Genomic DNA, 18,279 nt, shown 5'->3' with positions numbered 1-18,279 from the left:
GACTGACTTGACTGAACTGAACCCTGATCATGCTGTAGCTTGTCCACGGACACATAGGGTTGGATGTGTCACGTGACATCCGCTCCTTTTCAAAGTGAGGTACGGGTACCGAACTGTATGGCGTCGAAGGAGATCGCCAATAGCATCCGGAATCATGGAAGGGACTCTTTGCCGGCCCACTCTGATGTGTGGGTCGTGCGGTACTTGAACTTCATAAAGGTGTGCAATGCTTGCTTCTTTGGGCCATGCCGAAAGAGACAAAGTCTTTTGTGGCTCCTTCGATGCTTCAACTTCGTATAGAGTCATGCTTCTTTCTTCTTTAAGAATCTTCATGGCTGAAAATTCCTGAAACCACTTCCAACACAAAACCATGAACATACCTATTCTATGTAAAGTGAGTGAAAAAAATCTTGTCTTCGCTAAAGACTGTGTATGCAATATAGATGAACATAGAGACGGAGTGACAAACCGTTCATCAAACACATGCAAACAATGAGATCGAATCTTTTCTGTTTGATCGAAATCAATCAACTGTGGCAAATCACAATGGAAATGCGCATGCTTGGTGCTCATACTTTCATGTGCTCTTCCTACAAATGTGTCATGCCAAGGAAGAGACATGGAATGTGACTTCCTTGAATGCATACTTTTCAGCTTTTCATGAACAATCCGCATACATTCATGCTCATCCATGAGAGAAACGTGCTCAACATACAATATGTCATGCCTAGGAAAAGGGATCACATAAAGATGCTGACTAAAATACAGGAAACGATCACGAATGAAACATTCGAACAATGCGTGCGTATCAATCATGCGAACATATAATACTTCTTGTGAGGGTTCTTTGGACCTAGGCTCGAGAGCCAAGATCGGTTCTTCTTGAATGATCGAATTGTCCTGTGGGGGTTCTTTGGACCTCGACTCGAAAGCCAAGATCGGTTCTTCGTGATTGATCGAATCTACAACGAGGTTAGCTTCGCTTGAAAAAGCATCCACTAACACATCATCCTTGTGAACAATCACATCATCTTCATGCAAATCATCATGCTTGTGAGAAATCACATCTTGATCATCATGCAAAACATTATGCTCATCATTATCATCCAAATCATCATGCTTATCATTCAAATCATCATCATGCTTCTCATAATCATGCAAATCTTGTGTGTCATGCTTTGGAGAAGAAGAGACTGAGAGAGTCTCCTTTTCCCGAATCTCTTGCATTTGTGCTTGAACTTGAGAAAAGAGTCGCAAGAACTCTTTCATGTGTTGGTCGCTCTTTTCTTTGAGGGCTTTGTTCTCGCGATCAAATTTTGCTTGTCTTGCTTTGTTCCCTCGATCAAATTCTGCATGTCTTGCTTTTTCTTCCAAGTCGTACTTACGTTCTATGGCTGCCACTTCTTCTTTGTAGTCACGATCTATGGTTGCCATTTCTTCTTCGTAGGCCTTTCTGTCTGCTTCTCTTTCTTGGTCCAACTCCTCCATAGGAGTTAGTGCAATCCTTGACGTAGATGGGGAAGGGTCATAAAAACCTCCTATCTTTTCACACAAGGGGAGGCTGGACAAGCCCTTCTTTCCTGGGATTCCTGTCACTCTTCAAAAACACGATTAGGAATCGACACGCCCAAGCGAACTTGGGTTCGTGCGACCGCAACAAGCAAAAAAAATTCTGTGGTTCTTGTGGTTCTTTCCTTGAGTGATTCAGAACATTGCCAAAGCTTTGATACCAATGTTAGGTGCAGCGGAATGATTGTTTGCGCTTTGCTCAAGATGAGTCCTCCGAATTGTGCTCAAGGTTTCTTTTGTTCTTATGGAGGGTAGAGCCTTCCGTTCTTAATGAGAGAATGCTATGATCACAAACAAAGTGAACGGACATTGTGCGTGCAAGTGTATGAGACTGAGAGATAGAGAGAGAAGAGAGATACGACACCAGAGACGTTGTAAAACCCTCCTCCAAAGGCCCCACTCTCGTCGGTGAGAGTGGTCTACTATTGATTACACAAAGTGGTACAATGACGATGCAATGGACTGATGCAACTTGGGACTATGTCGGTGACGACGACGGGGGTGACGACGACGACTTAAGGGCTGAAATCTGCGGTCTTCTATCTGCTGTCCATAAAAACGCTATGGCTGAAAATCTGGGACTGATTCGGGTGGCTGAAAACTGCTGTTTTGGCTGCGTTTTTGAGGGCTGAAAATGGGGATACTCTTCAAGTCTCTAGGGCTGAATCTGTTGCTGTATGGAATGTTGAAAACGTTGCTGCAAATGCTTCATTTAAGGCTGAAAATGAAAACGCTGGCAGATCTGGTAGCGTTAGTAAAAACGCTGGCTGGCTGGGACTGTGGCGATGATAGCAGGGCTGAAACGCCAGGCTAGGGGGTTGTGGGTGGTGACAAAACGCCAAGGCTGAATGTGGCCGATGAGGTATGACCAAAAACGCCAAGGGGTGCTGAGGGGTTCTTGTTGAGAGATAGGGAGTACCTGCTGCCTGAGGGCTTGTTGTGCTCCTTGCTCATCTGCCAAAGAGTGCTAGCTTTGGTTTTCTTATATATTCTTACCCAAATTGCCCTACCTACTTTTGTTGGGAAGTCACTTAAAAATAATAAGTGAAAAATACCAAAAATAGGCAAAATAGGCTAAAATCACTGGAAAATTCCGTAACTGATTCTAATGGATTCTGACGGGAATACTGATGATCATGCTGTGTGCAACCAGAGGATATGCATCTACACTAAGTGACTGGGCATGCACGGTCTACGAATAGACTCACAAAAGTGCCAGATCACTTCTAAATCTAGACTGACTTGACTGAACTGAACCCTGATCATGCTGTAGCTTGTCCACGGACACATAGGGTTGTATGTGTCATGTGACACCAACCATCTCGTGGTTGCCTGGCCTTGACTCCTGCAGGTGAAACTCTTGGCTAATGACCGTTTCACATTGCCTATGCAATGTCGGAGTATTTGTGATTTTAACAAGAGGGTCCCAAAAATTAAATAAAAGTCAAGGGAAAGAAACTATCAAATATATATAGTGGTTGCCACAATCTCGTGACAATTAGTGTGGATTTGTAGGACTGCATCTTATTTGTGTATTAGTCGTAGAGACAATGGTAGATGGATGCAGGGTATGCTTGAGGTGCAATGCAAGGGACATTTAATCCCATGGAATTTATAAGAGGCTACATGATTATGCTATACGTCTAGTATGATACATGAGGTCATTGTGGTTGAGAAGGCTGTTTTATGCTAAAGTGTCCCTGTTGATGTCAATGAAGCTTGTGTGGTGTCAGCAGCTTGGGTGTGTGGCCATAAAGAAGTCGCTGATGGTGCTATGCCTGGATGGGCCTGGCCGCTGAGGTCTCCTCTCCCTTAGAAGAGTCATGTGATGATTTTGGAGCAAGAGTAACAAACCCAAACATCTCTGGTCTTCAAACGGCATGACCTGCTGTGGGGGCCAAAATCCTTTCAAAATAAGCAATGGTATCTCCCTTGGATGTTATAGTACATTGCAAATGTGACACTCCTCCATCTCTTGCTCCCTCTCGCAGAGCTCGCATATTTGATCCTATGTCTTTTTACCCTCCCTTCTACTTGTCTCTATCCTTAACTGATGTGACATACGGATCATGAGGTACAGATCTGGCCAATAGTTGTGCGTAATCCATGTGATAGCTGGGTATTCATGTTGCTGGGTTGGATGATGAAAGCCAGCTAGGTCCTCTCCATATCCCATCTCAATATATCTGCTCGATTTATTCAGTCCAACTCTGATTGACTGAGCCCAAGTGCAGGGTAATCTAAACTGATTTCAAAGGGGAGCAATCAATCAATCTACATATTAATGTAGGCTCATTTACGTGCTCATTTGTGCATACCTGCCAATGTTTGTTGCCCTCAGCTGCTAGCTTTATGGAGGGTGTCAATGCTAGTCATGGAGATCTATCTCAAGGGAGCTCCCATAAGTTGTGGAGGAAAGGCATTGCTTAAAATATAAGGCCTCGACAACCATAGGTGCTGCCCTGATCTTTGCTCTAATGATCTTGTATGGAATCAAGGCCTTCGCCCTCAGCATGGGATATCCTGACGACTCTCCATATGCTACCGGCCATCAAATGTGGGCCATCATGGCTGTCTTCTTGAATGGTAAAGGTGTGGTCTTCAAATAGCCGCCCCATACAGGCCTTCTAATGAGATCACTTTTGAATGAATCTTGGGTCTACAAGAGTTGTCTGTCAAATTCACTTCAAGAAAATCTTCTAGCAAATATGCCAAGTCACCGTCAATTGAAACCTTCACAAAAGGTACAAAAGGACACTGGTTTAATGAATGCACATGTATGGTGCAGCGGGAGGAATGTTTGAACTTTGCTCAAGATGAGTGCTCCGAACTGTGCTCAAGGTTCCTTTTCCTTATGGAAGGGAGAGCCTTCCGTTCTTAATGAGAGAGTGCGATGGACACAAACAAAGTGAATGGACACAGTGAATAGAAGTGCATGAGACTGAGAGATAGAGAAGAGAATATGCACCAGAGACGTAAAACCCTCCTCCGAAGGCCCCACTCTCTATGGCGAGAGCGGTCTACTTATGATTGCACAAATCTCTACAATGCTTGGACTTGCCGACAATGTTGAGGACGATGGGGACGACGACGAGACGGGCTGAAATCTGAAAATGCTAAGGGCTGAAATCTGCAAATCTTTATCTGCTGGATTTTGACTCTGTGTCGGTGACGACAACGATGACGACGATGCAACGACGACGCGCTGAAAATGCAGATGCTGAAATCTGCGTTTTCCGGGCTGAAACTGTAAACCTTGCGGAAACTGACCGTGCGGCGAGGAAGTGCTGCGGGAAGGTGAGATCTGCGAGGTTCGGGACTTGATCTGCGGTGTCTAAGGGCTGAAAACGGAAAACACTGGTGGTTCTTGATGTTCCGTCGCGGTGAATCTGCAAAACGCTGGGGCTGATCTGCAAATCAAAAACGCTAGGGCTGAAAATGGTTCTGCTGTTCGTCGGATGTCCTACAAATGCAAAACGCTAGGCTGATCTACTGTGTCGTGTCGACGCCGGGGCTGATCTACTGTGCACAAATCGCCAAGGCTGGTCTGGTCCAAAAACGCTAGGTCTATGCTGTGAAGCAAAAACGCTAGGCCTCTTGGGTTCTGCTGAGAAGTTGCGTGTTGAGCAAGTGCTCATGCTGCCTCTTTTGCCAGAAAGTGCTATCTCTGGTTTGCATACATACAAACTTAGCAAAATTGCCCTACCTACTTTCCAACAAAAGTCACTTAAAAATAATAAGTGAAAAATGTCAAAAATAGGGGAAATAGGCCTATGTGCTGTAAAAATGCTATTGATGGGATCTGACTGGAATCTGCTGATCATGTTGTGTGCAACCAGAGGATATGCATCTAATCTAAGTGTCTGGACATGCACGGTCTGCGAACAGACTCACAAAAGTGCCAGATTACTTCTTATTCTAGACTGACTTGACTGAACTGAACCGTGATCATGCTGTAGCTTGTCCACGGACACATAGGGTTGGATGTGTCACGTGACATCCCCTCCTTTTCAAAGTGAGGTACTCGTACCGAACCGTACGGCGTCGAGGGAGATCGCCAATAGCATCCTGGAAGGGACTCTTCGCCGGCCCACTCAGATGTGTGGGTCGTGCGGTACTTGAACTTCATAAAGGTCTGCAACGCTTGCTTCTTTGGGCCGCGCCGAAAGTGACAAAGTCTTTTCTGGCTCCTTCAATGCTTCAACTTCGTCTATAGTCGTGCTTCTTCCTTCCTTCAACTTCGTCTAGAGTCTGCAACGCTTGCTTCTTTGGGCCGCGCCGAAAGCGACAAAGTCTTTTGTGGCTCCTTCAATGCTTCAACTTCGTTTAGAGTCGTGCTTCTTCCTTCTTCAAGAATCTCCATGGCTGAAAATTCCTGAAACCACTTCCAACACAAAAACATGAACATACCTATTCCATGTAAAGTGACTGGAAAAAATCTTGTCTTCCTCAAAGATTGTGCATGCAATGTAGACGAGCAAATAGACGGAGTGCCAAACGGTTCACCACACACACGCAAACAATGAGATTGAATCGTGTCTTGCTGATCTAAATCAATCAACTGTGGCCATTTACAACGGAAATGCCCATGCTTGGTGCTCATACTTTCTTGTGCTCGTTCTACGAATGTGTCATGCCAAGGAAGAGACATGGAATGCGACTTCCTTACATACATACTTTTCAGCTTTTCATGAATAATCCGTATACAACTGTGCTCATTCATGAGTGAAACGTGCTCAACGTACAATATGTCATGCCTAGTAAAAGGGATCACATAAAGACGTTGACCAAAATACAAGAAACGATCATGAATGAAACACTCGAACAATGCGTGCTGACTAATCATGCGAACACATAGTACTTCCTATGAGGGTTCTTTGGACCTAGGCTCGAGAGCCAAGATCGGTTCTTCCTGTGCGGGTTCTGTGGACTTTGACTCGAAAGCCAAGATCGATTCTTCGTGATTGATCGAATCTGCAACGAGGTTAGCTTCGCTAGAAAAAGTATCTACTAACACATCATTCTTGTGAACAATCACATCATCTTCATACAAATCATCATGCTCGTGAGAAATCACATCTTGATTATCATGCAAATCATCATGCTTGTCATTGTCGTCCAAATCATCATGCTTGTCATTGTCATGCAATTCTTCATGCTTATCATTTTCATGCAAATCATGTGTGTCTTGCTTTGGAGAAGTAGAGACTGAGAGAGTCTCCTTTTCCTGATTCTGTGCGAAGTGCGCATGCACTTGAGAAAAGAGTCGCAACAACTCTTGCATGTGTCGCGCTTGCTCATGCTCGCGCTCTATGGCTGCCTTTCTTTCTGCTTCTCTTTCTGCTTTTCTTTCTGCGTGTCTGCGATCCATTTGTGCTTTTCTTTCTTTGCATTCACGATCAAATTCTGCCATTCTTTCTGCTTTTCTTGCTTTGCGTATTAACTTCCTGTCCATAAACATTTGCTCCAACTCCTCCATAGGAGTTAGTGCAATCCTTGGCGTAGATGGGGAAGGGGGAGGGTCGGAAAAATCTCCTGGTGGGGAAAATTCTTCTTCGCCCCTCTCATGCTCATCACCTCCAAGCAAAGTATCCATTCCACTTCGAGTGATGACCATCCACTGAAATCGTGGGTTCTTGCGGTCTTGGGTTCTTAAGTTCACGAGGAACTTGGTTCTTGGGGGTCTTGGTTCTTGGGGTTCTTGAGTTCTTGAGGTTCTTGCGGGTCTTGAGGTTCTTCTTTCGCTTGCAATCTGTGTTAGAGAAGGATCTTCTCTTCACCCGAGTTATGCTCTTTTCCGTAGGCGCACCCCTTGGAGGCCTTGCGCTCACACCAAGGTTGCTTTTTACCACCTCACGTCGATTGGCCGGCCGCTAAGTGCACGGTCCGCTCTCAATGAGTGAAAAGAGGCACAAGGGGAGGCTGGACAAGCCCTTCTTTCCTGGGATTCCTGTCACTCTTCAAAAACACGATTAGGAATCGACACACCCAAGCGAACTTGGGTTCGTGCGACCTCAACAAGCAAAAAAAAATTCTTGTGATTCTGGTGGTTCTTTCCTTGAGCGATACAGAACACTGTCAAAGCTCTGATACCAATGTAAGGTGCAGCGGGAGGAATGTTTGAACTTTCCTCAAGATGAGTGCTCCGAACTGTGCTCAAGGTTCATTTTACTTATGGAAGGGAGAGCCTTCCGTTCTTAATGAGAGAATGCAATGGACACAAACAAAGTGAATGGACACAATGAATGGAAGTGCATGAGACTGAGAGATAGAGAAGAGAATACGGCACCAAAGACGTTGTAAAACCTTCCTCCGAAGGCCCCACTCTCTATGGCAAGAGCGGTCTACTTATGGTTGCACAAATCTCTACAATTGCCGAGGATGTCGAGGACGATGGGGATGGCGACGAGACGGGCTGAAATCTGAAAATGCTAAGGGTTGAAATCTGCAAATCTTTATCTGCTGGATTCTGACTCTGTGTCGGTGACGGCAACGATGACGACGATGTAACGAAGACGCGCTGAAAACGCAGATGCTGAAATCTGCGTTTTTCGAGCTGAAACTGTAAACCTTGCGGAAACTGACCGTGTGGCAAGGAACTGCTACGGGAAGGTGAGATCTGCGAGGTTTGGGACTTGATCTGTCATGTCTAAGGGCTGAAAACTGAAAACGCTGGTGGTTCTTGATGTTCCGTCGCGGTGAATCTGCAAAACGCTGGGGCTGATCTGCAAATAAAAAGCGCTAGGGCTGAAAATGGTTCTGCTGTCGCCGGATGTCCTGCAAATGCAAAAAGCTAGGCTGATCTGCTGTATCGTGTCGATGCCGGGGCTGATCTACTGTGCACAAATAGCCAAGGCTGGTCTGGTCCAAAAACGCTAGGTCTATGCTGGTGGAGCAAAAACGTTAGGCCTCTTGGGTTCTGCTGAGAAGTTGCCTGTTGAGCGAGTGCTCATGCTGCCTCTTCTGCCAGAAAGTGCTAGCTGTGGTTTGCTTATATACAAACTTAGCAAAATTGCCCTACCTACTTTCCAACAAAAGTCACTTAAAAATAATAAGTGAAAAATGTCAAAAATAGGGAAAATAGGCCTATGCACTGTAAAAATGCTACTGATGGGATCTGACTGGAATTTGATGATTATGTTGTGTGCAACCAGAGGATATGCATCTAATCTAAGTGTCTGGATATGCACGGTTTGCGAACAGACTTACAAAAGTGCCAGATTACTTCCTATTCTAGACTGACTTGACTGAATTGAACCCTGATCATGCTGTAGCTTGTCCACGGAGACATAGGGTTGGATGTGTCACATGACAGCACATGCTTGCATTTAACATGGTTTTGAATTCCAAATGATAGACATCGCAAAATGCTGGACCCAAAGTGAAGAAGATGATGATCCTCACCCCATAGCTACTACTCACATGTACCATCATAAAGAGCCACCAACGGCTGATAAATGTCCAGTCAGCTAAGTCTATCTCCAAACTGAGTGGTGGTGGTGACCTGGCCACGATGTCCACTAGACCACCGTCGGTACCCTGCCACGTGTCACTCCCCAGCCCAGAGGTTCGTCCAGTGTGAACTAGACCAACTGTAACCAACTGTCCAACTGTCTGTCCTGTGAAGTGACACTGTAGCCCGGCTACAGGTTGCCCGCCACAAGACCGCTCACCGTCTCGGTGAGGAATACTGAAAAAACTGTGAAGGAAAACCACTAGGTACTGCATCGGTACATCTTTCTGAAGCAGGTGTTAGGCCCATGACCTTACATACCTCAAAAGTGGAGTTAAAAACATTGCACTGCTTGCAATCGCCTTAAGCCTCTAACTAGGCAGGAACCCCAGTATGTATGATTGCATAGCCTAGGCCATGCTTGTAGTTGCAGATGACCCTTGCCACTCTTTTTGCAACAACACTCTTCTCGAAAAGAGGGATAACCATAAACCCGAGTAACACCGCAAATAGGGTTAAGCTCCATCATGATGGCAGAATGAAAGGGCCTTTACTTGCTGAACTTGAGAGGGTGGGGAGGGCTAGATAGGGGCGAGGGGGAGGGGGAGTGGGTAGGGGCGAGGGTGGGAAGGGCTAGATAGGGCGAGGGTAGGGCGAGAGGGTGGGTAGGGGCGAGGGTGGGGAGGGGTAGGGGCGAGGGGGAAGGGTGGGTAGGGGCTAGGGTGTTGAGGGCTAGATAGGGGCGAGTGTATGAGAGGGTAGGGCGAGAGGGGGAAGGGGTGGGTAGGGGCTAGTGGGGGAGGGGGTAGGGGCGAGGGTGAAGGGGGTGGGTAGGGGCGAGGGTAAGAGAGGGGGTGGGTAGGGCGAGGGTGGGGAGGGTAGGGGCGAGTGGGGAGGGGTGGGTAGGGGCAAGAGTGGGGAGGGGGAGGGGGAGGGGGAGGGTAGGGGCGAGGGTGAAGGGGGTGGGTAGGGGCGAGGGTAAGAGAGGGGGTGGGTAGGGCAATAGATGAAATCCAGGGCTCCTGGTTGAAAGAGGAGATGCTCCAGAGCGCCGTCACCATGAGCAGGACTACTATAAAGTTAATGGAATTCATCAGGCAGAACAAGCTTTGTGAAGGGAGCTTTGATGTGGGAGAAGCAGACACCAATGGGGCTGATTTTTGATGTTGGGTGATCTTCTGTCGAGGATATTTCTTCCCACTTCTATTTTCCTCCATAGGCTCGCCAAATTCAAAGACTTCCCCCGAGGGCGCATCCAGAGTTTTTTCTAAGGCCTTCAACCTTTGAGCTGGCTCAGGTGGCTCATTGGGGTTAGTTACTGTGGAAACAATGGAAGAGGGTGTACCTTCATGCAAAGAGTGAATAGAGACTCCATAACAAGGCATAGATTTGGTAGCCTCTAACCACTCCAGCAGATCTTCATCTGACCCTTCAGGTGTAGTAGGCTGTTCTTGTTCAGGTTTGGTTTCCATTGACAAAGAAACTTGCTGCACCACGGGATCCATACCACCTTCTAAGAGAATGGGTTGCATGGAGGAGCCTGAAGTATGTATCCACATTGCGTCGTTTCCCCAATCATGAAGTGCTTTAGTGTGTCGCAGCCATGGCCTACCAATCAGCAAGGGATAACCTCCCTCTACCTGGGGAAGATCAACTACCACAAAATCCAAGTTAAAAGTGAAATCTTGTACCTTCAGAGGCACCTTGTCGACTATGCCCACTGGGTAGACCGTTCTTTGATCGGCCAATGTAACAGTGAAAGGAGCAGGTCGGGTAGGCTTTAAACCTAAGGCCATCATAGTGAATTCGGGCATCAAATTGATTCCAGATCCTCCATCAACGATGACGCCGGATAGCTGGTGCCCAAGAATAGATACAGTGAGGCGAGGACTTTCATAATCGGTGAGGGGAGCAGATGGATAGGAAATCAAATAAGACTCTGAGGTCTGTACAGGGAGGTGCCCGCCACTAGGCCCAGCCCCCGGGTACAGAGACTGAATGACTGACAGGGTGTCACTTCTAAGTGTTGCGTCGAGCCTTAGCATGTCGTATAGTGACACCTACTGAAAAGTATTTTTCAAGATGGCTTCTGCTGTGGGCTTGGCGCCTTCGAACTGGGCTCCCTTTGGGACCTTAATCTGTTCCAAGTCAGCCACTGCTTCCAAGAAGGCTCCATCAATGTCAGATAACAGGGAAGTTGGTTTTCTCTGAGCAATTTTGAAGGACTCGTCCTTTGGGTCAAATAGACCAGCTTGAGGAAGTGGGGACTGGCGAGGTGGACCTGTGGGCAGACTGAGACCAAGAGCTGCTCTTTGTGCCCGAGTAAGGACACCGGCAGGCTCCTCCACGTGCAGTGGCTTAACCACATGAGTAGCAGGTGATGGTTGAGACATGGTGTTCACAGTAATCAAGTTTATCTTCGGGAAGGTGAATTCTTGTTGGTTCTGAGTCGAGCTTGAAGACGTGGATGCCCTTTGCGCGGGACAATCCTTACTGTAGTGATCCTTCGAATCAGGGCAATGACGACAAGGAGGGGACCCCTCAGGTAAAGGACACTTGCTCTGATAATGCCCATATTCTCCGCATCTGTAGCAGAGTATGGGCCGATTGGAAGGACGAAACGGGGGACGAGGTGGTTGCTGCATGGAGTTGGAGGCTGAAGTGTAGAAGCTCTGAGGAGTTGAGGTGGCATTAGCATTATAAAAACTTTGAGTCGGGAAAGTACTTGACATACCTTGGACAGCATGGGTATTGAGCAAAGGTGGCATGTAGTTGGGATGGTTGTAGTGGGAAACCATGTTGGATGCTGGTGCTAACCCCTGTTGGAGAGTAGGACCAAGACTTTGCTGTATTTTGTGCAATCCCTTTATATAGTAGCAATCCTTATCTTCATGACCTGATTTTTCGCAGAAGTGGCAATAAGAGCGAAGGGGACAGTCCTGTGGAGGGTGTCCTGGAGAGCGGCATGAACTACACCATACCATAGCCTTAGTCTCCTGCTGAGACTTGAGCTCTTCTAACTCTCTTTTAAGTTGATCATAAGCCTCTTGATGTGGAGGCTTCTCCTGTCTGAGAGAGAAGGATCTCTCTTCGTGAAGGGCCCGCTATAACTTTAGGGCTTCCAGTTCCCTTCTTAAAGAAGTCAAGGGGTCTGATGGACTGTCCATGAGTACAGGGGCAGTATCTAACTGAGGAGAGTCAGTAAATTGCCTTCTTGCTCCCTCTATTCTAGTAGCAGTAGCAACAAAGTCCTCCAGACTGGCTTCAGGACGGAGACTTTCTCTGAGCTTTTGTTGAGAAGTCTTAGGCAGAGCCTTCTCTACCCACTTCTTCACCATGAATTCCCCTGGTTGCTGAGGCAGCTTGGCGACCAGGGACTTTGTTCTGGTCATGAGCTCTGCAAATGTCTCCTTGGGCTGGAGCAACAGGTTAGCCAACTCATCTAGAATCTTCTCTTGATAATCCCCTGGTCGGAAAGCTTCACAGAACTGCTGTCTTAACATGGTCCAAGTAGTAAAGTGGTTTTCAGCAAACTGATTGTACCATTTATTTGCAAGACCATCCAAGGTGGACGGGAAGAGCACCAGGTATGCGTCTTCTCTGTTGAGGCCACGACCTCTGTAAAGAGAGACAAACCTCCGAGCATGGTCGTCTGCATCTTCTGCGGAGAGACCTTTAAAGGTAGGGAACTTGATGTTCACCTTTGCCAGAACACCTGTGAGCTCCTCCATGGCCTCTTGCTCCTGAGTCTGTTGCTCACTAGCTTGCTGTAACAAAATGGGGGAGAGCCTTACCAAAGAAGGTGACCTGGAGGATGTAGAACGGGTCGAAGGAATGGAGGTAGCCGTATGAGTAGGTATGGGTGATGGGGTTAATATGCTTCTACTAGGCACCAAGGGTTGACGCCGTCTGTGGTAGTACTTTAGAGGACTCAATAGTGCACTTTGACGCTCCAAAGACCTCCTTGTATGTGTCGTGCAGTAACCGCCAACCCCACCAAGCTTTGGGCAAGAATACCTTCACTTGGGCAAGACAACCTTCACTTGGCTGAACATTGGTCTAGACTCTGCTAGACCAGGGCGAGTGACTAGACCACCTGGCCTGGACCAGGACGAGGAAGGACTAGACCAGGGACGAGAAGGACTAGACCAGGACGAGCACTGGGTGGCCCAGGGCGAGAGAGGACCTGACCAACAAGGCGAGAGACTAGACCAGCTAGATTAAGCTGTCAAGGGTGAAACTGGACCAGACCAACAGGTTGCACAGGCGAAGCGAAGAACCCAGCTACTCCACAGAGTGAGACTTCAGTTGAGGTCCCACCGTGATCGCCAACATGAGAGCACTTGTAGCGCGGATAATGTGTCGTGCTCTCTACAATGTGGGTGCCCCTCAGTGCAATGTGCGTGACTATCTCACTCAAACAAATGGAAACTCTCTCAAAGAGAATGAAACACAGAAACAATGGATAACAACAGAGACACAACAGTGGACCAGGACATGTGGACTCGACTAACTCAAAGAACCATGTACAGACTTTGGCGTGGCAGCACACTCAACTCCAGCCCAGGACTCACAGGTACAAATGGGGTGTCGAGGCTCAGATGTGCAGGGATGGTGAAGCAGTGCTCTGTGTAAGAGTCTCTGCTTTGACGATGCTGGACCCAAAGTGAAGAAGATGATGATCCTCACCCGACAGCTACTACTCACATGTACCATCATAAAGAGCCACCAACGGCTCATAAATGTCCAGTCAGCTAAGTCTATCTCCAAACTGAGTGGTGGTGGTGACCTGGCCACGATGTCCACTAGACCACCGTCGGTACCCTGCCACTTGTCACTCCCCAGCCCAGAGGTCCGTCCAGTGTGAACTAGACCAACTATAACCAATTGTCCAACTGTCTGTCCTGTGAAGTGACACTGTAGCCCGGCTACACACTGTCTCAAAAAAAGCACCACTCACTCTGTTACCCACCTGAGTCCACTGAGATGCCTGTCGGTGAAAGGCAAACTCATGACTCCTCTCCTCTGTGCAAGCAAGCTCCTGTCGAGCCTGCTGTAACTGCTCCTCCAACCATGGACTGTCTGGATGCTGCTCCTGCATCCTCTGTAATGAAGCAATGCCTCGTCTGAGACGCTGCTCCTCCTCTCTCGCTGCAGCCCATTGAGCTAGAGAGTCTTGGAGAAAAAAGTGGCTAAGCTGAGCTAGGCCTAAGGCCACTCTGTCTGCAGTTAGAGCCTGGTTGTCCATGCCCTCTGTCCAAAGATTCTCTACCCTCTCTCTGAGTGCTGAGTCCAACAAGACCCGCTCTGGGATGCGAAGCATCGTGCTCCCACTCCTCTGCCTGTCTGCCACTGTGAGAATCACTGGTGCATGGTCCGAGAAGGATGTCCCTGCCAGGATGCCCACTGATCCCCCCAAGTCACTGAAGTGGTCACTAGTGTAGAAGCGATCTATCCGCGATAGATTCACTCCTCCCACTCTGCGGTCCGATCTAGAGAAGGCAAGACTCTCTGGAGGCCTCACAAAGCCAGAGTGCTGCCATGTATCCGAGACCCTCAAAGTCATACACAACCTCTCCCAAGCTGCTAACTCGACTCCATGCACAGTAGCATGGCTGCCTCCAATCCTGTCAGAAGGGTCCTCCAACATGTTGAAGTCCCCTCCTACACACCTATGGTCAGCCTGTGGCAAAGACTCAACAATCTGTGACCAAAACTCTGCACGAGCACTCGCCACATTGGGCGCATAGATGTTCAGGAAGCCCACAAGGCCACCCTGAACCTGCATAGTAATCCATTGAGCCCTACCTGGCACAATAATCCCTCTACCCATAATGGCCTGCTGCAATGAGTCCGCAATAGTCATACATACCCCACCCTGGATGCCTCCAGGTCCAAAAGCAGCTGACCAAAAGGTATCATATTGTCCACGTAGAATCTGACCACATCGCCGAATGCGGCTCTCAGACAGATGGTGCTCTTGAAGCATAAGGGGATCAATCTCTCCTCCCACAAGGCAACGCTGAAGCTCCTGACGCAATCGGCCCCGTTGTCGCTGAAACTGGGGCCCACCTAGTCCTTGCACGTTCCACGAGATGATCCTCATGGGGAGCGAGAGAGAACAGATGTTGCCGCAACAGCAAGACGGGCTATCTTCGAGACTGGCTTGGATGGGGAGTAATCCGCATCCGAGCGTCCTCTAGATAGGCGAGACTGCAGTGAGTGCCTAGCCCAAGCCCAAGCAGAGTGAGCCGTGCGTAAGGCAACCTCCTCTGTCTAGGAGTCCTCATGAATGTATACATAGCAAGGCAAACACTGTGTATCAACAAAAAAGTACACCACAATGTGCCTACATCCTACTGAGTCTGGGGGTGTCACCGCAAACTTGGCCAGTGGCCACAAAGTTTGCAGCAAATCTGTAACTCCCAAGTTCTCCCATGTGGTGAGAGAACTCGAGAACCTGTGTATGCAACCATCCCACCACTGAGTCGAGGGACCACTCTTTCTCGGTCCTACCACAGAGGGGGAAGGAGAAACCAACTGCTGAGTCCAAGGCCTCTGTCCCCCTAGCGGCGAGGAACAAAGCATGGACCGTGAAGCAGGCTGCCTCGTGGTCTGCTGCGGAATTGCTGAGAAAGCGAGTGAACCCGTAGTCGAAGAAATCCCAGCGGCGTCGGAGGTCAATGCTCGTCAGACCACGAGAAATAGCTGCAAGGGAAGATGTCTGAATGTGCAGAGGGGACCGCAAGAAGGGCTGACCCTCTCTCGCTAGGCGACTCGTGGCAAAGGCGCTGCCAAGAGATCTCCTAGCCGCAGACGAGGGACCAGTCTCCTGAGTCGACTGTGGAACTGGAGCAGGAGGGGGGGGGGGGGAGAAGGAGCTGGGGGTGGGGGGTGGAGAGGAGGAAAAGCGGGGTGGGGCGACAGAGGGAGAGGGGCGAGGTGGGGAGTGGATGGGAACAGAGGGCGGGGGGGAGGATGACGAGGAGGAGGGGAACTCTGAAGGGGGGCGGCTGGCGAGGGTGAAGCGGAGGTGGAGGCTGGCATAGGGGGCTCCTCCTGCTCAAGAGGACCAAAGCGGTTCCCCGTGGGAACCCACTGCTGCTGAGTAGGCACCTGAGGGCCACTCTGAGTGCCAGGCTGTCGTTGTGGCCCCTGGCGTCGATGGCCACGGGCCTGCTGCCACCCCTCCTCCGTTGGAGCCCCAGGCTCGGAGGGTGGCTCTGAATCTGTGCTCATTTGTTTGTCGGAAAGCTTGGTTTGCGTCATGAAATACTTGAGACTTTGGTGGTCGGTTTGTAGGATAAATGGAGTTCCCAATAGGTAGTGCTTCCATGTGTCTAGGGCATGTAGAACAGCTAAAAGCTCTTTCTCATAAATGCCCAAGACTCGTTCATCACTATTGAGCCTTCGGCTCTCATATGTTATGGCATGCCCTTCTTGAAGCAAAACCGCTCCAAGGCAATCACCACACGCATCACATTGGACCTCAAATGGCTTTGAGAGATCCGGAAGCACGAGGACTGGTTGGGAAGTAAGCTTCTCTTTGAGTTTTTCAAAAGCATTTTGCTCCTTAGCAGTCCATACAATTTTAACGTTCTTTTTTGTGAAGTCGTGTAGTGGTCCTGCTACTTGAGAGAATTTTTCTATGAAGCGTCTATAGTATGCACACATACCAATAAAGATTCTTAGCTCATGTAGATTCCTTGGGTTAGGCCATGATTTTATTACCTCTAACTTTGATGGATCCATACGAATACCATCGTGAGAGATAATATGACCTAGATATTGAATCTCTTGAAGGAAGAATTCACTTTTCTTTTGGTTGAGAAAAAGTTTGTTCTCCCTCAAGGCTTGAAAATTCACTTTGAGATGTTGCTTATGTTCCTCCAAAGACTTGGAGTAGATGATGATATCATCAAAGAACACTCCAGTGAATTTACGATATGGTCTAAAAATTTTCTCCATGAGACGATTGAAAGTAGCTGGTGCATTAGTCAAGCCAAAAGGCATGACTAGATATTCATAAAGACCAAATGTTGTGCGAAACGCGGTCTTTAGGATATCTTCATCCACTATCCTTATTTGATGATAGCCACTCTTAAGGTCAATCCTACTGAAGTAGGTAGAGCCTTGTAGCTTATCAAACAGATCTTCTACCCGAGGCACGGGAAATCTGTTTTTGATAGTGATATGGTTTAGTGCTCGGTAGTCCACACACATACGGTATGTACCATCTTTCTTTTGCACTAAAAGGATTGGAGAACAAAAGGGAGAGGAACTAGGCCTCACCATCCCTTTGTCTACCAATTCCTGTACTTGCCTCATAATCTCCTCTTGTTGAGCTTGTGAGACTCGATAAGGAGGTTTGTTAGGCGGTGAGCTTCCTGGAAGGAGCTCAATACGATGGTCATCATCCCCTCGTTTTGGAGGTAGGTCCATAGGGATATCATCGATGAACACATCTTGGAATCCTTTTAGAAAAGTAGACAAGTCTAACTCTTCTTGATTCCTATCATTTTCATTTGATGAAACATTATTAGCTTTTAGAGACTCTTTGACATAAATCATGTACGCAAAAAGTGAGCTCTTCATTGATTTATCAAAAGAAAGAGGATTTACAAGTGGAATAGTGCGACCACGCTCACTAGCATCTATATACATGTTCTTTCCCCTGTAGGTGAAGTAAATTCTCCTTTCACGGAACTTCATGTTGGCAGCCATGCGATCAAGCCATGGTGCCCCTAAGATAACATCCTGATGTTGGAGAGGAGAGATGAAGAAGTCTTCTTTGTCGACATAGCTTTGGACATGAAGCCTCAACTTCCCAATCAAGGGAGTAACGGAGGCTTGTTGTCCCTTGAAAGCTGCATCGGCTGTTACTATATCTCCCATCTCAAAAGCTTGAATGACCAACTTGGTGGCCAACTCTATTGATATGAAGTTGAGAGTAGAGCCTGGGTCAAACAAGATGAAGGCATCATGCTCTCTTACCTTTCCCCACGCATAGGAAAGTGATGATCCTTTGCAATGACCATCCTCTTTTGGAGCTTCGATGGTGGAAGCCCTAGGAGTCTTGGTATGGGTGTGGGTATCTCTGACCAAAACTCGAACAGAGGGGATGCCAGCCGCCTTGGTAGCTACTGATGCTGCCGTACGAGGTGACTCCAGGACAGTCCCGATGGCGGAGCCAATCCTGGAGAGAAGTGGTAGGTACTCCCTCCGTAAATCCGGAAAGCAGACTGAGATGGGGATGT

General features: G+C 48.0%; 1 protein-coding gene across 2 annotated transcripts in view; it reads left to right on the top strand.

Moving 5' to 3' along the window:
* The window catches only part of LOC147454210 (serine/threonine-protein kinase VIK-like), a 118,651-nt gene that overhangs the window by 24,857 nt on the left and 75,515 nt on the right, over window positions 1–18,279 (top strand). The window lies entirely within an intron of this gene.

Source organism: Adiantum capillus-veneris, chromosome 7 (genome assembly GCF_014529385.1).
Source record: "Adiantum capillus-veneris isolate H3 chromosome 7, ASM1452938v2, whole genome shotgun sequence".
In the NCBI taxonomy this organism is placed as follows: domain Eukaryota; kingdom Viridiplantae; phylum Streptophyta; class Polypodiopsida; order Polypodiales; family Pteridaceae; genus Adiantum; species Adiantum capillus-veneris.
This window is presented reverse-complemented; position numbering and strand designations above follow the sequence as displayed.